The following is a 27,839-nucleotide window of genomic DNA, read 5'->3' on the forward strand; positions in this document are numbered from 1 at the left end:
AAAGAATGGCTGTTAATGCAATGCATATGTCTTCTGGAATGCTTGTCTTCAGAAATATTTTAAGTAAATTATTTCAAAGAATCAAAAATAACTTTGGATGACATTAACCTTTGGAACTTAACTAGCTCAACAGGGCATATAATGATTAAAGCAGAAGGAAGAAACCTGTAAGAAACAGACCTTTTGAAGAGTTTAAAATGTTTAAACACTGAAAACCAACAACAACAACAAAAAAAACTTAACAATAACATTGTTCAAATTCATCTCAGCAGCTTGCTATCAATTTGACCATTTGGGTAAATTACATAACCTCTCTAAGCATCCTAAAATTGTTATGAGAATTAAGTGGGATAATTTTTGTAAAACACTTATTGGTACCTGGTTTGTTGGTTTGTTTGGGGGGGGGGGAATCAAAAGAGTATTAATTAAAGAGAAATTGAACAGGGTTTAGTTCATAAATTGCTATTATTGAAAATAATTTTGAAAACTTCTGGCCAGTAACAGAAACATTTTTCAAAGAAATTCTGTACTTATTATGTCATATTATGCACTGTAATTATTAAGGATTAAGCTGTTCAAACCCCGACTCTGCTTCTTGCTACTTAAGTGACAACAGGCAAATTGCTTACTTGTAACTTTTAGCTCAGTTGCTCAGTTTACTCATCTATAAAATGAGGATAATTCTAACACCTATCTCAGAGGTGATCCTTGTTTGATGATTAAATAAAATAACACAATAACAGCATAGTACCTGGCATATAGTCAGTTCTGGATAAATGATGGCTATTATTATTATTATTATTTAAAAAGTACAGAATAAGAAATCTAAAGTTCTGGTGAGGGAAGATGAAAAGAATATTGGCTTTTCTTTACCACTTTTAATTGAATATGGCACACACTGGGTCACTAGGCTGTCTTTTGAAAAGGGGGCGGGAGATGTAAGTTCTGGACGTGGTTTATGAAACTGCAGGTTCAGTAACAAGCTTGGCCTGCCTAGGAGCTGGATAAACACTAGGCTCACTGGTCTCAACTCATTGAGGCTTAAGAGCGAGCATAACAATCTTCTTCCAACAGAAAATACTGGTCCATTAACATAAATGTTACCTGAGAGAGCTACTATATATCTGTGCTTTTTTTTTTAAGAGAGGAAAAACAAAGATTGCTTGTTTCTAAACATTTTAAGATGCTCACCCTAGGCTTTTGCACAAATTCCTGAGTGTTAACAGGCCAAAGGAATGAGAAGAAATTCCCTTTGCTCAACCCTGGGTGGATAATGCTTCCAATGCTTCCTTTCAGGCTATAGTCAGCTGCAAACTATTTTATTCCCCCTCCTTTCCCTGGGCCCTCCTCCATCACAAAGACTCTCTGAAAAGTAACCTAGATCCTTGGCAGGTTTCAAGTGGTTAACTTTTCCATCAGAAGAAAGGAGTGTTACAATTAATGTGACCATTGGTAAGCTGAATTTACTAAATTTTTCTTAACATTAGTAATTAAACTTCTTTGTACTGTCACTGTCCCATCTAAATAAGGGGATACTATAATGTCTGGTGGACAGAACACAGACTGATGACCAGTGGTCGTTAGGTCAAATTCTACCAGCCATGTGAGAGCTCAGATCTTTGCTAGCTCCTCTTTGAGTTGCATCCGTGGGTGACAAAGCCACCTCAGAGTGATACTGTGCAGAGATGTGAAAAGTGCTGTGTTGACTACTTCACAGTTTATTTTTTTAAAGATTTTTTAATTTATTTGAGAGAGAGAAAGAGTAAGTGAAAGCAGGAGCTGGGGGGAGGGGCAGAGGGAGAAGCAGGCTCCCCGCTGAGCAGGGAGCCCGACAAGGGGCTTGATCTCATGACCCCCCACCCCAGATCATGACCTGAGCCGAAGGCAGACACTTCGCTGACTGAGCCACCCAGACGCCCCTGTGTTGACTACTTCATTGGCACTCTACAAATGGTATGATTCATGCCCCATTTTTCCCCTTTGTATTAGCTCAATGTTCAATATTATTAGATGGCTAATGGTTTTTTTTTTCCCTACCAAAGCATGCGTTAAGAAACATTTCATAATCTAGACTAAAGTAGAACTGTTAAGGAAAAGTTGTTGTAGCCCCTTGAGAACATGCTAGCCTTAAAAAAAAAATCTCACCCAGTGTGTTTTTGGAGTCCTGAAGTCTAGTAAATAATATGTACTTAATTAAAATCTTGGCTTCTTTGGGAAAGAAGTGAACTTAGTCTTTTAAATTGGTAGACAAAGGAATTTAGACCAAATTAAAAATGTTGCAAAGCCTTTGAAACACAAAACAAATAAAATATTACCTCTAAGGACTAAATTATGCTTTGGTGGTTTTTGGGGTTCCCACACAAGAATTTTACATTTTTTAAACTTTATTAAAAATATATTGGGGACGCGTGGGTGGCTCAGTTGGTTAAGTGTCTGCCTTCGGCTCAGGTCATGATCCCAGGGTCCTGGGAGGAGTGCATCATGGGGCTCCCTGCTCAGCGGGGAACCTGCTTCTCCTCCCTCAGCCCCACCCCCACTCGTTCTCCCTCTCTCTCTCTCTCTCTCTCACAAATAAATAAAATCTTTAAAAAATAAATAAATAAAAATATAAAACACTTAGGCCATCGAATTTTATGTCATGTAGTGTTTTTGGTTTTTGTTTGTTTTACTGAAGAAATCAGTGGTCATCCTCTCCATTTTCCTCTGGATATCAAGTACCAACTACATTATAGTTTGGGTTGACCCCTGGCCTTCCGGACCTACTGGCAACAGTAGCACTGAAGGTTTTGCCTTTTTTTCTGGGGCACAAATTTCTAAACCAAAGCTTGCTGACATTGGGTGTCACCTGGGTTTTAGCTCTTGTTTTCACTATTTATTATAAAGGCTCTATACCCCAGTGGCCCTCTTTTCTTCGTATCAGCATAGAACGATGTGAGTGCAAGGGACTCAGGCCTTTTCTGAACCTTCTCCAGGTCACAGTTGTCCTCTACTTTAATCTTCCCTTTAAATTCTGGCAGTTAAGGAGCACCTGGGTGGCTCAGTCGGTTAAGCAGCGGGCTCTTGATTTCGGCTCAGGTCCTGATCTCAGGGTCCTGGGATTAAGCCCTGCTTTGGGCTCTGAGCTCAGCAGGAAGTCCACTTGAGGATTCTCTCCCTCTGCCCCTCCCCCTAAGCGCATCTGTTCATGCATGCCTGTTCTCTCTCTCTCCCTCTCAAATAAATAACTCTTTAAAAAACAAATTATCTCTGCAATTAAAAGAAACTGTTTCTATGTGATGACTTTGTCTTAGACACTTTGTCTTTTGTTTACTTTCATCGGCTACTCTGTGTTTTTATTGTTATTGCTGTTTTTGTTGATTTTGTCCCTCAAATGCACCCAGTTCGTTCCCATTTCAGGCCTCTTATATTTGCTGCTCCCCCTTCTAAGAATGCCCCTTCACAGGGCCAGCTCTTCATCTCTTAGATCTTAATCAACCATTACCTCCTTAGATAGGTTTCTCCATTCTTTACCTAAAACACTCATCATCAACCCCCCACCCAAGTCATTCTCTATCCCATTGGATTTTTTTTTCCTTCATAGCACTTACCACTATCTGAAATAATCTTTGTCTTTTACTGTGTGTAATGTCTGACGCCACACTCCATTAGGGCAGGGATCTTATCACTTTTGTTCTTTACAGAATCCCTGGTGTTTGGCACAGGACCATAGATATTTCACAAATATTTCTTGAGGAAATAAATGAATGAATGAATGAATAACTGTCTTCACCCTCTTCTCCACCTATCTAATCTTACCAATTAATCAAAGTCCATTTTTCCCCCCTATAAATATCCTTCCAGAGGACTCTAACCCACAACATTGATTGAAATGGTGGCTCTCATTTTTTAAAAGTACTAGACTACCTATTAGAATTCCTCACAACTCTACCCTAAGTTTTAGTTGCTAGTCACGTCTGACTCAAATGATCCCCTTGATTTTGGGCTGGAACCAAAAAATTATGATCCCAGTCAGTTCTCAGAGACTATTTGGCGAGTATGAAATTCCTTAAGGCATTTGCCCCAAAACTTAGTTCAGGACTCTCAAGAGTGCCCCCAGCTTCTGGCCTATTATGGACAATGACTCTTAAGAAGAAGAGCAATACAATCTCTAGCTTTCTTTTTTTTTTTTTTCCCCTTTAGTAATCTCTATACCCAAGGTGGGGCTTGAGCTTACAACCCTGAGATCAAGAGTTGCATGCTTTACCAACTGAGCAACTGAGCCAGCCAGGAGCCCCTAGTTTCTAATCTTTCTTTTCTTTTTTTAAGATTTATTTGTGTATTTGAGAGAGAAAGAAAGAGCACGTGCACACACGCGCACACACACACACGTGGGGGAGGGGCGGAGGGGGGAATCTCAAGCAGAGATCTCAAGCTCCCACTGACCAGGGAGCTCAATATGGGGCTGGATCTCATGAGATCATGACCTGAGCCAAAATCAAGGGTCAGATACTCAACCGACTGAGTCAGCCAGGCGCTTCTAATCTCTCACTTTTCATACCAACCTGCTCAAGACAGGAAGAACTCCATCCAGTCCCATTCTAGTCTTGGCTATCAAACCCAGGCAAGCCCTATGTAAAATAGATCAGTCTTTTTAAAACTCTACTTCTTGCTTTTCTATATTTTTTCTATATTTCTATATTTTTCACTTTGGGTGCCCTCTGAATCCCAGGCCTGCTTTGCTAGGTCTGGTGCTTTCCTGCTACTTAGAAGGTAGCCTCAGGAGTACAACCATTGGGCTGTAAGCTTTTCTCTTCCTGCAATTCCCTAATCTCAAACACTTTCTGATGGACAATATTGAGCTCTTAGTGTTCTCAAGTGGTTAATTTGATAAATTCCTTTGTGCTAGACTAAAAGAACCCTCAGGGCCTCTACTCCATCTCCAACAGTCTTAATTGTAGCTTTTTAAGATAACCATCCACTTTGGTGTGTCACCCAGAGGAATGAGAAACTAGGTTAAAATTCTAGACCAGGTAAGAGGTGAAGGCGAGTAACAGGTTGAGACAGATGCTTTTGATGAGCAGCTTGTTTCATAGCTCAAATTCTTCGGGGTATGTGGCCAACAAATTTCACAGATTTCCAGAACTTGATAAAGAATTGACTTGAACATGTCCTCTGGGGAAAAAATAAAATTATCCACTTGATGGTTTTGATTTTTATGGTGATTTCTAAACATCTATATTCCCAATTGTTCTCCCCTCATTTCTTCAGCCATTTTTCCCCCTGAATGCCCTCTTTGTCTCTTCCCACGCCCATTTCAGTGATATTTTTTCTACATAGCCTACTCAGCCAGAAACTGTTCTCCCTCTGCACTGTTTGTATTTTCTCCTTTCACAAAAATGCCCTTCATTTATAAAAATCCCTCTTTTGAAATCTGTTACTTGTATATTGGGCATAACAGCTCTGAAATTTTCCCCTCAGGAATGAAATAAAGAGAAAAATGGGAGAAATAAAGATGAAAGAAGCAGTGGGTCTGTTTCTCGTTTTCCTCTGTGGGGCTAAGGGAAAGACAGGAACCAGGCCCTCCCTTGCCATGAAAAAAACCTACTAGCTTTCTCTCCTCCCTCTTGATGGATCAGAACCTTAATTATCTGCCTCAAGTCATTAGGCTGTTAGAGAAATCGTTTGCCTTTTATTTATGCTCTACTCTATTAATATTAACATTACTAATATTGATCATAATAACAAAAAACAATGAAATTACCTATATTCATTTACCTTCTTTAATGTGGTCTTCATTTTTTTTTTGCTCTCATTAAAACAGGGTAGTATAAAATACCAACATATTAAAATAATAAGAAAACTATTGTCTCTTTTAGGGAGGCATGAAAGAAATATGAGTATCTATGAAAATTATTTATTACAATATAACTTTTCACATAAACCTAAAATGAAATTTACATTTCAGCTTTTTTGAATGAAGCAAAACCACTTGGAGATTTAAATTATAAAATATGTGTGGTGTGACTGTGAGATTTTATCGCAGCTTTTCTAGAAAGCATGAAAAATATAACTGCATTTTTACCACAGTGACATTACAATCACTTGGTCTGCTGAAATTATAATCAAGAAGAGCCTTTTGTCTCTGTCTATAAATGAGCTCTGTATTTACAGAGCAGTGTATTCCTTCAACCTGTTGAGGATGGGCTCATTACTAAAGAGATTTAGGTTACTATCTAGTGCGGCTTAGTCAGTGTGATAATGAGGGCACAAGGGAAATTTCAAAAAACAGGTGGTCTTAAATAGACAATGTGAATTTAGCTGGGAAGAAGCATAGACTGCAAACATCAAAAGATAGAGCTAGTACTGTATTCTAACAGCACAGTGGTCAAAGGTAGTAGGAAATGAATAATGAACACAAATGTGAACGAATAAAACCCAGAGTGCCAAAGTAGTACTCAAGTTTCTCCATCTAATTAAGAATGGTGTCAAACAAAAAGATAGGAAATCGCTTGGTTTTTAGGAAAATACTGACGATAAAATACATTAATAAATAGATTCTAGTGGAGAAATCACACAAGCACTATCCTGACTAATAGCACCATTTTTTAAAAAAATATTTTATTTTCGGGGCGCCTAGGTGGCTCAGTCGTTAAGCATCTGCCTTCGGCTCAGGTCACGATCCCAGGGTCCTGGGATCGAGCCCCGCATCGGGCTCCCCGCTCAGCGGGAAGCCTGCTTCTCCCTCTCCCACTCCCCCTGCTTGTGTTCCCTCTTGCTGTGTCTCTCTCTGTCAAATAAATAAATAAAATCTTAAAAAAAAATTTTTTTTATTTTCAAGTAATCTCTACACTCAACATGGGGCTTGAACTTAGAACCCCAAGATCAAGAGAGACATGCTCTACCGACTGAGCCAGCCAGGAGCCCCTAACAGCACTATTTTGACTAATGAACTTAAAAGTCTTTTTTATGTTTTGTGCCATTTCAATAATAACAGTCCCCATCACTTGATTAATTCCTGGCAATGATAAATGTATTGAATACATATTATCTCATTTAATCAACCCAGCGACCCTTTCAAGACAGACATTTTGCATGAGGATACTGAGGTTTGGTGAGGTTAAATAATATGCTAGACCTTACGAGGTGAAACTGGGACTTAAAGCCAGGCCTTATCAGATGCCAAGGCACTTGCACTTCACGGAGATCCTGTGCTGCCTCACCCTGAAAGCAGGCAACTTACAGACAGTAAGAAGGGCACAAGCTTTTTTCTTTCAAACAGATGTGTGCAGGACTCTGTGAGCTCACCAGTAAAAAACTAAACCAAAGCAGAAGTATAAAGCACTAGGTTTTAAAAAAAGCTAAGCAAAGCCAATGGATTTCAGAGTCTGAGCTTTGTCTGGTTTCTTTGGTGATGAAATATAGCTGAACTTGTGAGCCTCTTGGAAAAATGGAGGCATTCGTGGGAGAAGATATGCAAAACATGATAATCCTTGGACTGTTGTTCTTATAGCTATCTCTTTCAGACAGCAACATTAGTCATGACTTACACATTCTCTTTTAAAATATATCACTGAGTCCATTTAAAGTTCCAAAATGTGTTACTCAGCACAGAAATAGAGTAACAGTTGTTATAACCAAATTCAGGGCTCCCTTCAGATATCTTTTACTGACATTATGTTGGTACACAGGAACATTAAAGCTTTTGAATACAGTGCTGCATTCTCAACCTAGAGGATTTGGTGGGAAATAATTCATATTTTAGTTTCAATTTTTCAATTCAAATTGATGTTGCAAACAAGTGGCTTTCTAGTTAATGAATATGTTTATAGATATTTGAGTTCTTGCTTAATACCTCGTTTGTACTCTATTCTAGAATTTATTACAGTCCTGCAGTTGTTCGCTTCTACATCACTCCCTCAACTGTGAGCCACTGGGGTTCAGGAGCTTCTCTTTGTACAGCCATGGCCTTGACAATGCCTAGTAACTAGTAGACACTGAAATTTTTACTTTTTGGAATATATACAAAGAACAGAGTTTGTCAACCTCAGCTCTATTGACATTTTGGGCCAGACAATTGGGGGGTGAGGGGCAGGGGGTGCTGTGCTCTATGCACGTTGTAGGTATATAGCAGCATCCCTGATATTTACCCACTAGATGCCAGTAGTTACTACCCACTCCATCCAAAATATCTCCAGACATTGCCAAATGTTCCCTGGGGGGCAAAACCGCCTCCAGTTGCAAACCATTGACATAGAAGGATGCATACACACACAGAGATAAAAACACAATGCTTCTAATTTATTAATTAATTTTTGCAAATTTCTTTGAATAGGTAACAAGTACATGGAGTACAAAAATCAAAAGTACAAAAGAATATATAGTAAGGGGCGCCTGGGTGGCTCTGTTGGTTAAGCAACTGACTCTTGATATTGGCTCAGGTCATGATCTCAGGGTCGTGGGATCGAGCCCTGCATTGGGTTTCATGCTCAGCAGGAAGTCTGCTTGAGATTCTCTCCCTCTTCCTCTGCCCCCTCTCCCCGCTCCCACTCTCTCTCTAAAAATCATAAATAAATCTTTAAAAAGCAAAAAAGAATATATAGGACAAGGTAAATCTCTCTCCCTCCCATGTCTCCCCAACAGTTTCTTTTATTTGTATTTTATTCTAGACCTGAGATGTTCAACACAGATGCCCCTAGGTAGACCTGTGGCTATTGTGCACTTGAGATGTAGTTTGTTTTGAGATGTGCTAAGTATAAAATACACAATGAATTTTAAAGACTTAAATAAAAAAAGATTGTAAAATATATCATTAATAATTGTTTTACAGGGACGCCTGGGTGGCTCAGTTGGTTAAGCAACTGCCTTTGGCTCAGGTCATGATCCTGGAGTCCCTGGATCGAGTCCCGCATCGGGCTCCCTGCTCGGCGGGGAGGTTGCTTCTCCCTCTGACCCTAACCTCACTCATGTGCTCTCTCTCATTCTCTCTCTCTCAAATAAATAAATAAAATCTTAAAAAAATAAATAAATAAATAAAATAATTGTTTTACATTTACATGAAAATGATATTTTTGTTAATATTTTGGATATATTGGATAAAGTAAAATAAAATTAATTTAACTTTTATTTTTTAAATTTTTTTTAAAGATTTTATGTATTTGTCAGAGAGAGAGAGCACAAGAAGGGGGAGAGGCAGGCAGAGGGAGAAGCAGGCTCCCTGCCAAGCAAGGAGCCCGATGCAGGGCTCCATCCCAGGACCCTGGGATCATGACCTGAGCCGAAGGCAGACACTTAACCCGACTGAGCCACCCAGGCATCCCTAATTTCACTTTTAAAAAACAATTTTCCTGTGGCTACTAAGAAATTTAAAGTTATATATGTGACTCACATTATATTTCTATTGTAAAGTACACTTTTAGAGAAATTTTCTTTGGGGTTATAAACATAAAAATATGTGTATTTCATGTTGTTAAACTTAATACTTTTATATACATTGTTTTATTTTATACTTAGCATAAGCATAGCATATGATACTTAGGGGATACCTAATAGGTGTTTATTGATTGAGTCAGTAAACAATTGAGTGATTATATGTATACATATATAAATACATACATACCAATTCATATACATATATAGTGTTTGTCACATAAGACTTTCACATACTTTTATTTGATTCTTATAACCTTGAATATAGATATTTTATTATCACCCTCATTAATTTCATGTGTAAACTGGGTATGACAATATATTTCTGAAGATTAAATATATATTTAAAATTTAGTTTATATATAAAATTTATATAACTAAAGAACTTAGAACAGTACCTATCAGATTACAAGAGCTATATATCATCATCTTTCTCTTCTTTGTTATCATTATTGTTTTTGTGTTAACTATTTTTTTTAAAGATAAGGACACCAAATCTCAGAAAGAATAATGCCCCTATGTTACACATTAGTAACATGGCTGGTCAAAATTGGAATCTCATGCTTTCACTTAGAAATTCATGCACTCATCTCTATCTTAATGCTGCCTCATTATATTCATTTAAAAACACAGGAAACACAGTACCCAGATCTTGTTTTTAAATTCCATTCTCCTACAAAAGGAACCAGGCTCCTTGGAAAACTATTTCCAGGTCTGGTAAAGCATAAACCTGAGATACTTTGATATGCCAGACAATAAAGAACTGCTCAAAAATTAAGGGTATATGGGAGTTTTGTGTACATTTCTGAAATTTTAAGATAAATTTCCAGTAATTCCATTTCCAAATACTAAGTTAAAAAAATACACAAATATTTAGAATGTCAAAACATGTATCTATGTAATTTAAGGGTTGAAGAAGTATAACCAGAGGGTGCCTGTCTGGCTCAGTCAGTAGACCATACAACTCTTGATCTCAGGGTTGTGAGTTCGAGCCCCACATTGGGGATAGAGATTACTTAACACAAAAATTAAAAAATAAACAATTTTAAAATCTTAAAAAAAAGTATAACCACAATGGAAGTTGATATTTAGGACTGAATGAAAATGAATTTATTTATCCAAATTTGTGGGATACAGCTATGATGGCAACTGGAAGGAATTATAAAACTTTGAATACATATATTACAAAATAACATAAATATAATGAGACAAAGTGATATTATGTGCTTCCTAATGTAATGCATTTGAGGGAGACATATCATCTTTTCAATACTTTTATCAAAAATATTTCAAATGACTCCAATCATGAGGAAACAATTAGACAAGTTGAAATTGTGGGACAGTCTACAAAATATATGGCCTGGATGCTTCAAAAATGTCAATAAGGACAATCAGAGAGAATACCAGAACCCTCCTAGAGTAAAAGAGCTAGAGAAACCCATCGTCTAAATACCTGATCCTGGTTTGGATATTGTATTTAAAAAAAAAAAAAAGAGCTATAAATGTTAGTATTTGGACAACTGGGGAAATTTACAAATAACAATATTACTGTATAGAAATAAATTTCTCGATTGTGATAATGGTGTAGTGTTTGTGTAGAAGAGTATTTTGTTCTGTAGGGGTGATGCATCATGATATCAGCAATGATGGAGATAGATATATGGCAGATAAAACACAAGTGGCCAATGTTAACATTTGAATTAGAGGATGAGTACTCTGATAGCTGGCTGTTCATTGTTTTGTTATTTTTTTTCATTGTTTCTGAAGGTTTGAAATTTAAGAAACATTTGTTAAGCACTCTATGCTGGGAATACGAAGATAAACAAGGCTCTCTTGCCCAGGGAAATCCTAACTTTGTGGAAAAGACGGCATGATTGAATTGCTGCAGGATATGCTAATAGGTGCAAGAATATAGATGTAAAAAAATTATGCAGTGAATAGTTGATAGTTAATAAAACAGTTAATAAATTTATTATCGGGACACCTGGGTGGCTCAGTTAAGCATCTGCTTTCGGCTCAGGTCATGATCTCAGAGTGCTGGGATTGATTCCCATGTTGGGCTCCCGGCTCAGAGGGGAGTCTGCTTCTCCCTCTCCCTCTGCCCCTCCCCCCTGCCCGTGCTCTCTTTCTCTGTCTCTGTCTCTCTCAAATAAATAAATAAAATTTTTTAAAAGAAAAAAACAAACTGGATTTTCATGGGGCGTCTAGGTGGCTCAGTGTCTGCCTTCGGCTCAGGTCATGATCCCAGGGTCCTGGGATGGAGTCCCACATCAGGCTCCTTGCTCAGCGGGGGCCTGCTTCTCCTTCTGCCTCTGCCCCTGCCCCCTGCTGGTGCACTCTCTCTCTCTCTAATAAATAAATAAAACCTTTAAAAATTACTATCATTATAGAAAATATAAAAAATAAGAAAAACCTAGAAAATTAAAATTCTTATATTCCATGGTCCACAGATAATTATTGTTAACATTTTATCTGTAACAATACGAAATTATAGTTCTTTACTTGATTTTTCAACTTCTGAAAATTTTTTTTATTTAACAAAGTTTTATTTTCCAAAATGTACAGTTGGTGGGGTCTGCTCATGCATCTTCACCAGCCACCGGGGCATCTCTACCCTTGATGTTTCTGGTGTAAATACTTGAGTATTTTACTAAGGAGCTCCTGAAGGGCTGCCCTGGCCCCGAAAAGAAATTTTAATGTAAAATGCATTTCAGAGGAAACATTTTATTACACTAAAAATAATTTACCTTATCCTTCTCCCACTAACCTTCCCCCAGATTTCTCTACTATAGATTCTATCCCTCTAAATGGAAATGTCTTTGGGCATTTATATAAGTATATCTGAAAGACTACCCAAGAGACTTAACAATTAAAGACAATTTCACCTATCATGTTGGGGGAAAAAAATACAGAGTTGTTTGTTTCATAATATCATGCAAAATGGATTGCATAGAGGAAGTCTTTCACAAATTTTTCACAGTAGAGAATGTGTTGCAGTTTCTTTTTTAAAAATTTAAAAGATTTTATTTATTCATTTATTTGAGAGAGAGAGAGAGAGCACACATGCATGAGCAGGGAGGGGCAGAGGGAGAAGCAGACTCCCTGTTGAGCAGGGAGCCCTATGTGGGATTTAGTCCCATGACCCTGGGATCATGACTTGAGCCGAAGGCAGACACTTAACTGAGCCGCTCAGGTGTCCCTGTGCTGCAGTTTCAATGGGGATTCTAAGTGACTTGAATGGTCTAAATACAGAGAAGAGAAAAAAGATCATTAGAAAGATGCTAAACATAGATAATGAAAACACTAAAGAGAGGAAAGTCACTCTCATATACCATTTATGGGGAGTGTCAATCGGTAGAACTTTTTTGTAGGACAATAGAGCAATACCTGTTAAAATTTTAAATGTGCGGGGGGCAGGGGAGAATGAAAAAAAGAAAAAGAAAAAAATTTTAAATGTGCAACATACAGGTGGCAGAGATACATGAAAAGAAGCTTAACATCACTAAGCTTTAAGGAAATACAAATCAAAACCGCAGTAGGATATCACTTCACATCTGTCAGAATGGCTAGTATCAAAAAGGAAAGAAATAACAATTGTTGGCCAGGAAGTGGAGAGAAAAGAAACCTCGTGCACTGTTGGTGGGAAGGCAAATTGGTACAGCCACTGTGGAAAACAGTATGGAGGTTCCTCAAAAATTAAAAAATAGAAATATCATCTGATCTAGTAATTCCACTACTGGGTATTTACCCAGAGAATATGAAAACACTATTTTTTTTTTTAAGATTTTATTTATTTGACAGAGAGAGACACAGCAAGAGAGGGAACACAAGCAGGGGGAGTGGGAGAGGGAGAAGTAAGCTTTCTGCTGAGCAGGGAGCCTGATGTGGGGCTCAATCCCAGGATCCTGGGATCATGACTTGAGCCGAAGGCAGACGCTTAACGACTTAGCCACCCAGGAGCCCCTGAAAACACTAATTTGAAAAAATATGTGCATCCCTATGTTTATTGTAGCATTATTTACAATAGCCAAGATATGGAAGCAACCAAGTGTCCCTAGATAGATGAATGAAGAAGATGGGGTGTGTGTGTGTATATATATATATATATATATATGTATACATATATGTATATATATATATATACAAAGTATATGTTACTCAGCTTTAAAAAAGAATGAAATCTTGCCATTTGCAGCAACATGATGGATCTAGAGGGCATAATGCTAAATGAAATAAGGCAGTCAGAGAAAGACAAATACCATTGATTTCATTTATATGTGGAATCTAAAAATAAAACCAACCAACCAAACAAACAAACAAAAACAGAAACAGACTCATAAATACTAGAACACACTGATGGTTGCCAGAGGGGAAAGAGGTGGGAGCCAAAATAGTTGAAGGGGATTAAGTGGTGCAAACTTCCAGTTATAAAATAAATAAGTCATGGGCATGAAAAATACAGCATAGGGATAGTCAATAATATTCTAATACACTGCACAGTGACAGATGTTGACTACACTTATTCTGGTAAGTATTATGTAATGTATGGAACTATCAAATCACTTTGTACACGTGAAACTAATTTAACATTGTAGAGCAACTATACTTCAATTAAAAAAAAGTCTTTTATTTATTTTTTTGTTTATTTGTTCTAATCTTTTTAAATTTTATTTTATTATGTTATGTTAATCACCATACATTACATTATTAGTTTTTGATGTAGTGTTCCATGATTCATTGTTTGCATATAACACCCAGTGCTCCATTCAGCACATGCCCTCTTTAATACCCATCACCAGGTTAACCCATCCCGCCACCCCTCTCCCCTCTAGAACCCTCAGTTTTTTCTCAGAGTCCATAGTCTCTCATGGTTCGTCTCCCCCTCTGATTTCCCCCCGTTCATTTCTCCCTTCCTACTATCTTCTTTTTTTTTTTTTAACATATAATGTATTATTTGTTTCAGAGGTACAGGTCTGTGATTCAACAGTCTTACACAATTCACAGCACTCACCATAGCACATACCCTCCCCAATGTCCATCACCCAGCCACCCCATCCCTCCCACCTGCCACCACTCCAGCAACCCTCAGTTTGTTTCCTGAGATTAAGAATTCCTCATATCAGTGAAATCATATGATACATGTCTTTCTCTGATTGACTTATTTCACTCAGCATAATACCCTCCAGTTCCATCCACGTCGTTGCAAATGGCAAGATTTTGGTTTTTTTGATGGCTGCATAATATTCCATTGTATATATATATACCACCTCTTCTTTATCCATTCATCTGTTGATGGACATCTTGGCCCTTTCCATAGTTTGGCTATTGTGGACATTGCTGCTGTAAACATTGGTGTGCACGTACCCCTTCAGATCCCTACATTTGTAGCTTTGGGGTAAATACCCAGTAGTGCAATTGCTGAGTCATATGTAGCTCTATTTTCAACTTTTTGAGGGACCTCCATACTGAAAAAATGTCTTTTAAATGTGCATAACCATGTCGCTAAGGTCTGAAAGTCTGTGTCCTCCCAAAATTCATATACTGAAATCCTAACTCCCAATGGTAATGGTATTAGTAGGTGGGGCCTTTGGGAGTTGATGAGGTTGTGAGGGTGGAACACTCATGAATGGGATTAGTACCCTTATAAAAGAGACCCCACAGGACTCCCTATCCACTTCTTCCAAGTGAGGATACAAAGAGGTCTGCAACCCGGAAGAGAGGCCTTACCTGACCATGCTATCACTGTCATCTCAGACTTTCTAGCTTCTAGAACTGTGAGCAATAAATTTCTGCTATTCATAAGCCACCCAGTCTATGGTATTTCATTATAGCAGCCTGAAAGGACTAAAACACATGTTTTGGGTTTTAATTAATTAATTAATTTGTCAGAGAGAGAGAACACAAGCAGGGGGAGCAGGCAGAGGGAGAAGCAGGCTCCCTGCTGAGCAAGGAGCCCAATATGGGACTTGATCCCAGGAGCCGGGGATCATGACCTGAGCTGAAGGCAGATGCTCAACCAACTAAGCCACCCAGGAGTCCCTAAAACACTTTCTTATTCTTATCTTACAGTTTTTGGAACATACATAGGGAACTTAAGAAAGAAAGAGAGGAAGGAAGGAAGGAAGGAAGGAAGGAAGGAAGGAATGAGGAAGGAGGGAGGGATGAAGGAGGGAAGGAAGAAAGGAAGGAGAAAGGAGGGAGGGATGAAGGAGGGAGGGAGGGAGGAGGAGAAAGAGAAAGAAAGAAGGAAGGAAAGTAAGTAATAAAGAAGAAAGAAAGAAAGAAAGAAAGAAAGAAAGAAAGAAAGAAAGAAAGAAAGAAAGAAAGAAAGAAAGAGAAAGAAAGAAAGAAAAAGAAAGAAAAAAAAGGAACTTTTAATTGTCCTTGGGAGACAGAGAATAACATGGATAATGAAAACATTAAGGTCCACTGATTTACACACAAGCTTCAGTCCTCTCACTCATTAAAGATTGTATTAAGTCTTCCAAGAAATAGCAGAATGAGGGACAATGTGATCCTCTGCTTTACTATTCCCAAACCACTCTTGAAAGACATGGTGATGATTAGTGAAATGGCTGAACAGCCAGCAAAAGTGAGACAGAGTAGAAACAAAATGCTTGTATAATTTCCAAACAGGACAATCAGCCACTAAATAATTAAGGTTTGACTATGCAATAGATGTAAATTATGTCTAACAAATCCCTTCTGCTCAGCCCTTTCACTAGAACATGCAAAATGCATTGTATAGAGCAAATTTTCCCACAAATGTTTCACAGTTGATGATGTGCTAGGGTTTCAATGGGGATTTTAAATTAATTAAATGGCCTAACTACAGTTAAAAGAAAAAAGGTAATTTGAAAGGTGTGAAATGGTTGACCAGTACTGAGATCTCTAATACCTCTTCAGAGGTCCCCATTACGTTAACATCATTCCTATAAGGAAATGATAACAAATCAAACAGACTAATTGCATCCACAGAAGGTATTTTACAATCGCACAAGTGTCCCTAAAAGGCAACTTAAGTGAAATAAATCAAAGCTTTTTACCTCAGAGAGTCAGAATCCACAGTTTTCTTAATGAGCAAAATTACCTTATTGGGTCTTTATAGCTAGTCTTCCCACTTTGAATCTCTGAAGATATGAATGTGTATTGTTAGCCCAGTAACAATTTCCTAATACATTTCTTAAAATTTTTACTCTTAATACATCCAGGGGTGCCTGGGCGGTTCAGTGGGTTAAGCAACTGACTCGGTTTCAGCTCAGGTCATGATCTCAGGGTCATGGGATCGAGCCCACAGCCAGGCTTTGTGCTCAGTGGGGAGTCTGCTGGAGATTCTCTCCCTCTCCCTCTGCCCTCCCTCACTCACTTGCCTGGGCACTCTCTCTCTCTAAAATAAAAAAACTAACGAAATAGATCCAAAATATTTTTACTTGTGTGTGTGTGTGTTTGTGTGTGTATATGTGTATGTCTCAAAAGAGATGTGACAGTCCAGAGATGGGTCAGAAGCTGAGAACATAAAATTATCTTCTAAGATCTATTTCCTCTAATGTGACAGTTTACATTCAAGATCCCACAAGTTTATGAGAAGAAATCAACATTGACCTTTTGATGTTACTTTTTATATGTGGATCCATGTTGTTTAAATGCAATTACCAGGGCGCCTGGGTGGCTCAGTTGGTTAAGCGACTGCCTTCGGCTCAGGTCATGATCCTGGAGTCCCTGGATCGAGTCCCGCATCGGGCTCCCTGCTCGGCGGGGAGTCTGCTTCTCCCTCTGACCCTCCCCCCTCTCATGTGCTCTCTCTCATTCTCTCTCTCTCAAATAAATAAATAAAATCTTTAAAAAAAAATAAATAAATGCAATTACCAATTTAGATAAAATTTATTTTATAAAAATCATAGGGTCTGCAAATATTTTCTCCTTAAGCTATTATGTATTTTAATTTATGATATTATTTGTTATTTTAATTTGAAACTTCTTGATTTAAAGTGTTATATATTTTTGGAATGTAATCAATTACATCCAAACTATGAGCAGCAACAGGATTATTGACAATATTCAACACAATGAGGCTGATTTATGGCTTTAGACATTTGGTTTGCTCCTAACTGAATATAAAAGTTTTAAATTTACCAAATTATTTACGCTTTTTTTTTTAAGATTTTATTTATTTATTTGACAGAGGGTGAGGGAGAAGCAGGCTCCCCGCTAAGCAGAGAGCCTGACATGGGGCTCAGTCCCAGGACCCCGGGATCATGACGTGAGCTGAAGGCAGATGCCCAACCGACTGAGACACCAGGTGCCCCCCAAATTATTTACCTTTGAAAATAATTTCCTTTTACTCTACTAGATCTAGCTTTCTTTATTTTTTCTTTGTAATTGGCCATTGCTATATTATCTTTCGTTCCTCCTAAGCCAATGCATTACAAATTAAGTAAACATTTAATGAGTCACTTATTCAACTTGCCTAGGGTAGGAAAAACTCCATGTGGTTCGGTTCTGGAAGCTCCATTATAAAGTGGAAATCTTGGGGTGCCTGGGTGGCTCAGTTGGTTAAGTGTCTGACTCTTGATCTCAGCTCAGTGGAAATCTGTAAAGGAACCTGCATGCTCAAATTTGGAGGTACAGTATTACAAGTGAATTAAAGCAGTTGTCATTTTAAGTGTAGAAAAATGTATTATGAATATCTAATAATTAAAAACATCTAAAACCAGTAAAATTGGACTCTAAATTATGGAATTATAGATTTGATTGCTGAAAGGAATTGTGTTAACCTATCTAATGTAATCCCCTCATTTTACAAATGAAGAAACTGAGGTGCAAATAAGTGATTCTTTCCAAAGCTATCCAATTACATTGTAGTGACGATGAGGCTAGAAAATCAAGACACCAGACGCTCGGTTTGATGCTCATTTTAGTGCCACATACTGACTCCATGATATGAACAGTGTATATTTGTATACCAAAAATCCATTAGTCTCAAAAATAATGGAATAATAACTAGGTGCTAATATATTATAAGATAGCACATATAAATATTTAATTAGTCAAACCAAATATGTTAATAAAGTATATTAGATAATAACTGGTTATGGCTCTCTTAAAATTACTATTTTATGCCATTCCTCATCTCTTAATAATCTTCCAGGAGGAAGATAAACACATTTTTCTTTTTCTTTTCTTTTCTTTTTTAATTGTTTATTAGACAGAGAGAGAGAGAACACAAGCAGGGGGAGTGGCAGGCAGAGGGAGAGGGAGAAGCGGACTCCCCACTGAGCAGGGAGCCCCACACAGGGCTCAATCCCAGGACCCTGGGATCATGACCTGAATCAAAGGCAGACGCTTAACCGACTAAGCCACCCAGGCACCCCTCTTTTTTTTTTTTAAGATTTATTTATTTTAGAGAGAGAGAGAGCAAGCAGTGGGAGGGGCGGAGAGAGAGACTCCTAAGCAGACTCTGTGCTGAGCATGGAGCCTGACACAGGGCTCAATCCCAGGACCCTGATATCATGACCTGAGCTGAAATCAAGAGTTGGACACTTAACCTACTGAGTCACCCAGGCGCCCCAATTAATTTTTCATTCAATCATTCCTTTTCAAAACACTAGCCTTTGCAATATCTTAGAGAGTCAATAATATTTATTGAGCATCTTTTATTATTGGGTCAGAGACTGTTCTAGGCAGTGGGAATGCCAGTGGTTAGACAAGACAAAGAGGGTTCTTGTTCTTATGGAGCTTATATTCTAACAAGTGTGCATGCATGGGTAGTGTGTTTGCATGTGAATGTGTGGCGGTGGGGAAGAGTCAAACAAAAAATCTCACAGAGTGAAAAGGGCTGTGAAGAATAAAGGTTGCATTACAGAATAGCTAGAGGCTACATAGTTTGAGTGGCTGATAAAGGTTTCCAGGGAAATTGAGTCCTAAAAACAAGAGAGGGCTAGCCAGGAAATACTGGATGAAGAGTATCCCAAGCCAAAGGAAAAGCTAGTGCAAAGGATTTAAACTTGGCATAAGGTTGGTCCACTGAAGAAACAGTGGAAGAAGTAAATGCTAAAGTTTAATTAAAACAGAGAATAGAAAAACAATAGAGAAAACCAGCAAAACCAAAAGTTGGTTCTTTGAAAAGAACAAAATTGACAATATGAATATTCTCTTTTTTTTCTTTTGTCGATCTAGCTGAAGATTAAGACTCACATGCTAAAATCAGAAATAAAAATGGGAACATTACAACCAATTCTGCAGAAATAAAAAGGATTCTGAGAGTACTACAAACAATTGTATGCCAATAAATTGGATAACCTATTCAAAATGGACAAATTCCTAGAAACATAAAACTTACAAAGACTGAAACACAAAGAAATAGAAAATCGGAATAGACCCAAAGTAAGTAAGCAGATTGAATTAGTAATCAAAACATCCTGACAAAGAAAAGCCCTGGACCTGATGACTTCACTGGTGAATTCTACCAAACATTTAAAGATGAAATAACAGCAATCTTCTCAAACTTCAAAACAATTGAAGTAAAGGAAACACTTCCTAACTCCTTCCATGAGTCCAGCATTGCCCTGATACTAAAGCCAAAGACATTACAAGAAAAAACTATAGACATACATCCCTTAGGAATATTGATGCAAAAATCCTCAACAAAATATAAGCAAACATAATTCAGCAGCATATGAAAAGGACTATATACCATGACCAAGAGGGATTTATTCCTAGAATGCAAGGTTGATTCAACATATGGAAATCAATCAATGTAATACATCATATTAACATAATGAAGGAAAAAGACCACATGATCATCTCAACTGATGCAGGAAAAAACACTTGACAAAATTCAATACTCTTTCATGATAAAAACACCCACCAAACTAGAAGTAGAAGGAAACTACCTCAGCATAAAGCCATATATTAAAAACCCCCAATTATCACCATACTCATTGGTGAAAGACTGAAAGCTTTTCCTCTAAGAGCGGGAACAAGACAAGGATGCTCACTTTTACCACTTCTATTCAACATGGTACTGTAAGTTCTAGTAAGAGCAATTAGGCAAGAAAAAGAAATAAAAGTCATTCAAATTGGAAAGAAGTAAAATTACCTATTTGCCGATGACATGATCTTATATGTAGATAACCCTACAGATTCCACACAAAACCCATTAGAACTAATAATTATGAATTCAACAAAATAGTAGGATACAAAATCAACATGCAAAAATTTGTTGCATTTCTATTAACAAGGAACAATTGAAAAAGAAAATAATTGCATTTACAATATATCAAAAAGAATACTTAAGGGGCACCTGGCTGGCTCAGTTAGAGGAGTGTATAACTATTGATCTCAGGGTTGTTGAGTTCGAGCCCACATTGTTTGTAGAGATTACCTAAAAATTTTTTTAAAAAGAATATTTAAAAATTAACCGCGGGGTGAAAGACCTATATAAAGAAAGCTTCAAAACACTGCTGAAAGAAATTAAAGAAGACATAAATGGAAAGACATCCCATTTCCATGGATTGGAGGACTTAATATTATTAAGATGTTATATTACCCAAACGGATCTACAGATTCAATGCAATCTCTATTAAAATCCCAAGGACATTCTTTGCAGAAATAGAAAAATCCTCTAATTCATATGGAATCTCAAGGGACTCCAAATAGTCAAAACAATTTTGACAGATATGAACAAAGTTGGAAGACTCACACTTCCTGATTACAAAATTTACTACAATGCTACAGTGATAAAAACAGAATGAAAATCCTGGATATAAACCCTCATATATATGTTTAAATGATTTTCAACAAGGACACCAAGACCATGCAGTGGGGACAGCATAGTCTCTTCAACAAATGGTATTGGGAAAACTGGATATCCACATGCAAAAGAATGAAACTGGACCCTTACTTAACACTATATACAAAAATTAATTCAAAATGGATCAAAGACCTAAACATGAGAGCTAAAACTATAAATTCATAGAAGAAAACTTAGGGGGAAAGCCTGATGACATTAGATTTGGCAGTAATTTCTTGGATATGACACCAAAAACACAGGCAACAATAGAAAAAATAAACAAACTTCATCAAAATCAAAAACTTTTGTGCATCAAAGGACAACAGAGTAAAAAAGCAACCCACAGAACGGGTGAAAATATTTGGAAATCACATTACCTGGTGAAAGATTAATAGCAAGAATATCTAGAGAATTCCTAACACTCAACAGAAAAAAATTTTTTAAATGGGTAAATGACTAGAATAGATATTTTTCAAAGAAGATATACAAATGGCCAACAATCACATGAAAAGATACACAATGTCACTAATCACAAAAGAAATACAAATCAAAACCATAATGAGATAACATTTCATGCCCATTAGGATGGTCACTATCAGAAAAACAAAAAATACAAGTGCTGATGAGGATGTGGAAAAACTGAAACCCTTGTGCATAGCTGGGGTTAAACGGTGTAGCTGCTATAGAAAACAGTGTGGTGATTTCTTCAAAAATTAAAAATAGAATTACCATATGATCCAGCAATTCCACTTCTGGATATATGCCCAATATAATGGAAGACAGGGTCTTGAATAGATATTTGTATACCTATGATCAAAGCAGCATTATTCACAATAGCCAACAGATGGAAGTAACCCAAGTGTCCATCAATGAATGAATGAATAAACAAAATGTGATATATACATACAATGGAATATTATTCAGCCCTAAAATGGAAAAAAAAAATGACACCTGCTACAACAGTGATGAACCCCAAGAACATATGCTAATAATGTATGATTCCACTTATCTGAGGTACCTAAAAGGGTTAAATTTATAGCGACAGAAAGTAAAATGATGGTTGCCAGGGGCTATATGGGGAGAGGTGAATAGGGAACAGTTGTTTGATGGGTATAGAGTTTTAATTCTGCAAGATGAAGAGAGTTTTAGAGATTGGGTGCACAACAGTGTGAATGTACATAATGCCACAGAACTGTACACTTAAAAATGGTTAAGATAGTAAGTTTTATGTTATATGTATTTACCAAATTTTTTTAAAAGATTTTATTTATTTATTTGAGAGAGTGAGAGAGAGCATAAGAGTGGGGTAAGGGGCAGAGGGAGAAGCAAACTAAGCAGGGAGCCCAAGGTGGGACTCAATCCTGGGACTCCAGGATCATGACCTGAGCTGAAGGCAGACGCTTAACTGACTGAGCCACCCAGGTGCCCTGTATTTACAAAATTTTTAAAACTTTTAAAATTTTTCTTAAGTTGTCTCTATGCTCAACATAGGGCTCAAACTCATGACCCTGAGATCAAGAGTCACATAGTTCACCGAATAAGCCAGCCAGGCACCCCACCAATTTTTTTTTAAAGGCTATAAATACTTTTTAAAAAAAGAGACACTGGGGAAATTTTTAAAATTATTTGTTGTTATTAACAAGCTTGATAAGTTTGTGCATGTTATTTATTCAGTTTTCATTTCCTCATGTGTAAAATGAGGAGTTAGATTGAATTATCTATAAGACCCTGAAATTTGTCTAATTCTGACCCTAGTTGTCTGATACGATTCTCTGGTTCATCTTCATTTTTGAGTTCAAGAAATAATTATTGAGAAGGTACTGTGGAGAAGACACAGTAGTAGATGCATGAGAGACACAAAGATGAATACGAATGGGTTCCTACCTTCATGGAGGTTTCAATCTAGTTTGGTTGGAGAAGGTAGGGGCACAAAACAGATATACTTGGCTTCCGTTATTAAACATTTGTTTCCGAATCTCCTCAAGATCAGTCTAAAGATCAACCTCTTTTGGGGCGCCTGGGTGGCTCAGTTGGTTAAGCGACTGCCTTCGGCTCAGGTCATGATCCTGAAGTCCCAGGATCGAGTCCCGCATCGGGCTCCCTGCTCGGCAGGGAGTCTGCTTCTCCCTCTGGCCCTCCTCCCTCTCATGCTCTCTGTCTCTCATTCTCTCTCTCTCTCAAATAAATAAAATCTTAAAAAAAAAAAAAAATTTAAGATCAACCTCTTTTGTCCCCTTGCCCTATACAGTTTCTAAATCCTAATTACCATGCTTTTCTTATGCAGAACCATTTAGAATCATCAAAGCATGCTCAAAACTAAATCTCAAGGGACCCCCAGGTCTGGGAGATGTCCTCTCAGGTGAGGTTTATAAAGCATTCAGCTATCAGTGGGTAACGTCTTATATGGGGACTCATATAACCTGTTAAAGCAAGGAAGATTTTTCCAATATTGTTCTACGTAAAACAAATAACAATGGAATACAGAACGAGTTAAGTGCAAAATAAAGACATAAAAATATACTGTGAAAATGTAGAGAAGAAATATTTAAATCCTGGCTGGGAAGTTAAGGAAAGTTAGGTAGAAATGTAGCATTACTGGAGCTTGAATAGCTGTAAATTTATCAAAAGAGGTTTTATTTTATCTTTAAATCTCTGGAACCCTACTCAGTGACTGGTACATTGTACATACTCAAGAAACTGGATAAATAAAAAAATGTGTAAGATAAGTTAGAAAAGAGAAAAGACATCATAGGCAGAGGGTTCAGCATGAAAAGTATCACAATCTTATGCATGGCATGTTTGGAGCAGTGAATAGTCTAGAGTGCCCTTAGGATGGAGGGATTTAGTAGATCAGGCTAGAAAAGGAAGGCCAGGCATTTGTATTACAAGCTCTTAGAGGGCAGAGAGAATTTTATCTCCCATCTACTGCAGAGCCTAATGTGTCATCGTCCAGCCAATGAGTAAAGATTATGAAGGGAAACTTCTGTATCTGGTAACATGTCACACTATAACCATATTTCATATTACAAAACATTGAGACATCCTGGATAAAATATAGCAAATGCCCTTTTTAATACATAGATGAGCTCAGAAGGAAAAAAAAATCTCCAAGGATCAAAAATTGAAGAAATTGCAAACCAGAGGCATAAACACCTGACTTTTTGAAACCGCTGTTCTGAAAGTTTTGCTGGACTTAGTAATGAAGTACCTTGAGTTTTTTGGGGTTTTTTTTAACATTTTTTAAATTTTATTATGTTATGTTAATCACCATACATTACATCATTAGTTCTTGATGTAGTGTTCCATGATTCATTGTTTGCGTATAACACCCAGTGCTCCATGCAGAACGTGCCCTCCTCAATACCCACCACCAGGCTAACCCATCCTCCCACCCCCCTCCCATCCGGAACCCTCAGTTTGTTTCTCAGAGTCGATAGTCTCTCATGGTTCGTCTCCCCCACCGATTTCTGCCCCCTTCATTAACACATAAGTGGGATCATAAGACAAGATTTTAGGTAGGTATTGCAATTCCCGTCCAAAGATGAGGCTTCATTTCAATAAAAGGATAAATTAGGAAAAGCCACCCTGCCACTCAGGAAGAACGAAATCTACCCTGAGAATTCATAAAAACTCATGACAAGGGAATCTGAGGTCGTGTGATGCCTCGATAATGGTGAGCATGATTATAGGCTAACTTCATGAGAACAGCTTCAGGGTCATAAAATATTCCTCCAAGAAAATATAGGGTAATTTATTTAAACAACTTATTATCACTACTCAGATTGTTTCTGCTTTCTTGTTAGGATAAATGATACAGCAATGAATGACTTTGTATCGATTAACTATTGCTGCCTAATAAACCATGCCAAACTTTATTGGTTAAAACAACCACAACTGTTGATCTGCTGGGTCATTCTTCTGGCCTGGGCCAGATTCAACTGATCTTAGCTGGGCATATGCATGAGTCTATACTCAGCAGCAGGTTGGGCAGACAGGTTTGCTGATCTCTCTCATTTCTCATGAGCAATCTTGCCTCTGGTCCATGTGGTCATTCACTTTGTCGCAGGCTAGCCCAGTTGTTTACGTGGCACCTAGACAGGGTTCCAACAGCCTGCAAAGAAGCATGCAAATGCTCTTCAGACTTAGGCTCAGAACTGGCTAGCACAACCTCACTTTCCTTGCATTCTTTGTTTAAAGCTTATCACAGGGGCACCTGGGTGGCTTAGCTGGTTGAGCGTCTGCCTTCCGCTCGAGTCATGATCTTGGGATCGAGCCCCGTGTCGGGCTCCCTGCTCAGCGGGGAGTCTGCTTCTCCCTCTCCCTCTGCTTCTTCCCTCCACTTGTGCTCCCTCTCAAATGAATAAATGAAAAATCTTTAAAAAAAAAAAAAGCTTATCATAAATACAATTCTGATTCAAAGAGAGGTTAAAACAGACTCCACCTCTTACCAGAGGGAGCTGCAAATTCACATGGCAAAGGGTGAGTCTACAGGGGTATGAAAAGCTGTGGGGATTTATCAATATATTACAGCCATCTTCATGTTTGTAAGGAACATTGTTTTTTTCAGTCAGCCACCATATGTATATTTATTCTACTTTCACCAGTAATATTCTACTTTCTTTCAAGGTAAATATTTCTTACCCAATGTGTGTACTCTTGTAGGACTGTAAATTAAGGTGTCCTGTGCTCCCACGTAATCTAACTAGGTGTGACAGATACTACTAATTGTCCCCAGCAGAACCAGAACTAGGCAATGAGGCACTTTGGGTACAAAATGTAAGGAGCACCCGCAATTGCACAGTCGCAAGAGTGAGTGTCTCTTTCGTTTTGCACCTAGGGCAACTTATTTGCCTCATCCTAGTCTGTACTCTGGTCCCCAGCATCCATTCTCTTCTTCCTTCTTTTTTTTTTTTTAATTTTATTATGTTATGTTAGTCACCATACAATACATCATTGGTTTTTGATGTGGTGATCCACGATCCATTGTTTTCGTGTAACACCCAGTGCTCCATGCAGTACGTGCCCTCCTTAATACCCATCACCGGGCTAACCAATACCCCTCCTCCCTCCCCTCTAAAACCCTGTTTGTTTCTCAGAGTCCATAGTCTCTCATGGTTCATTTTCCAATTCCCCCCCCCCATTTTTCCCTTCCTTCTCCTAATGTCCTCCATGCTATTCCTTATGTTCCACAAATAAGTGAAACCATATGATAATTGACTTTCTCTGCTTGACTTATTTCACTTAGCATAATCTCCTCCAGTCCCATCCGTGTTGATGTAAACGTTGGGTATTCATCCTTTCTGATGGCTGAGTAATATTCCATTGTATGTATGGACCACATCTTCTTTATCCATTCATCTGTTGAAGGGCATCTCGGCTCTTTCCACAGTTTGGCTATTGCGGACATTGCTGCTATGAACATTGGGGTGCATATGGCCCTTCTTTTCACTACATCTGTCTTTGGGATAAATACCCAGTAGTGCAATTGCTGGGTCATAGGGTAGCTCTATTTTTATTTTTTTGTTTTTTTACTTATTTTATTTATCTATTTTTTAAGATTTTATTTATTTATTTGAGACAGAGAGAATGAGAGACAGAGAGCATGAGAGGGAGGAGGGTCAGAGGGAGAAGCAGACTCCCCGCCGAGCAGGGAGCCCGATGTGGGACTCGATCCCGGGACTCCAGGACCATGACCTGAGCCGAAGGCAGTCGCCCAACCAACTGAGCCACCCAGGCGCCCAGGGTAGCTCTATTTTTAAATTTTTGAGGAACCTCCACACTGTTTTCCAAAGTGGCTGTAACAACTTGCATTCCCACCAACAGTGTAAGAGGGTTCCCCTTTCTCAACAACCTCTCCCACATTTGTTATTTCTCTCCCTGTCCATTTCTGCCATTCTAACTGGTATAAGGTGGTATCTCAATGTGGTTTTGATTTGGATTTCCCTGATGGCTAATGATGAACATTTTTTCATGTGTCTGTTAGCCATTTGTATGTCTTCTTCAGAGAAATGTCTTTTCATATCTTCTACCCACTTTTTGACTTGATTATTTGTTTTTTGGGTGTTGAGTTTGAGAAGTTCTTTATAGATCTTGGATACCGGCCCTTTATCTGTAGTGTCATTTGCAAATATCTTCTCCCATTCTGTGGGTTTCCTCTTTGTTTTGTTGACTGTTTCCTTTGCTGTGCAGAAGCTTTTTATCTTGAAGAAGTCCCAAAAGTTCATTTTTGCTTTTGTTTCACTAGCTTTTGGAGATGTATCTTGAAAGAAGTTGCTGTGGGTGATGTCAAAGAGGTTACTGCCTATGTTCTCCTGTAGGGTTTTGATGGATTCCTGTCTCACATTGTGAGCAAAGACCTCACATTGAGGTCTTTCATCCACTTTGAGTTTATCTTTGTGAATGGTGTTAGAGAATGGTCAAGTTTCATTCTTCTGCATGTGGCTGTCCAATTTTCCCAGCACCATTTATTGAAGAGACTGCCTTTTTTCCATTGCATGTTTTTTCCTGCTTTGTCAAAGATTATTTGACCATAGAGTTGAGGGTCCTTTTCTGGGTTCTCTATTCTGTTCCCTTGGTCTATATGTCTGTTTTTGTGCCAGTACCATGCTGTCTTGGTGATCACAGCTTTGTAATATAGCTTGAA

General features: G+C 38.0%; 1 long non-coding RNA gene across 1 annotated transcript in view; it reads right to left on the reverse strand.

The window, feature by feature from the left end:
* Nucleotides 1–24,448: 24,448 nt before the first annotated feature.
* Nucleotides 24,449–27,839, reverse strand: part of LOC135363636 (uncharacterized) — a 44,341-nt gene continuing 40,950 nt past the window's right edge. The window contains exon 3 of the long non-coding RNA XR_010409505.1: nucleotides 24,449–25,307. This is a non-coding gene — a long non-coding RNA (uncharacterized LOC135363636). The remainder of the gene's footprint in view (nucleotides 25,308–27,839) is intronic.

Source organism: Mirounga angustirostris, unplaced genomic scaffold (genome assembly GCF_029215605.1).
Source record: "Mirounga angustirostris isolate CCGP_5_RB_7025 unplaced genomic scaffold, mMirAng1.0.hap1 SCAF_2, whole genome shotgun sequence".
NCBI lineage: Eukaryota > Metazoa > Chordata > Mammalia > Carnivora > Phocidae > Mirounga > Mirounga angustirostris.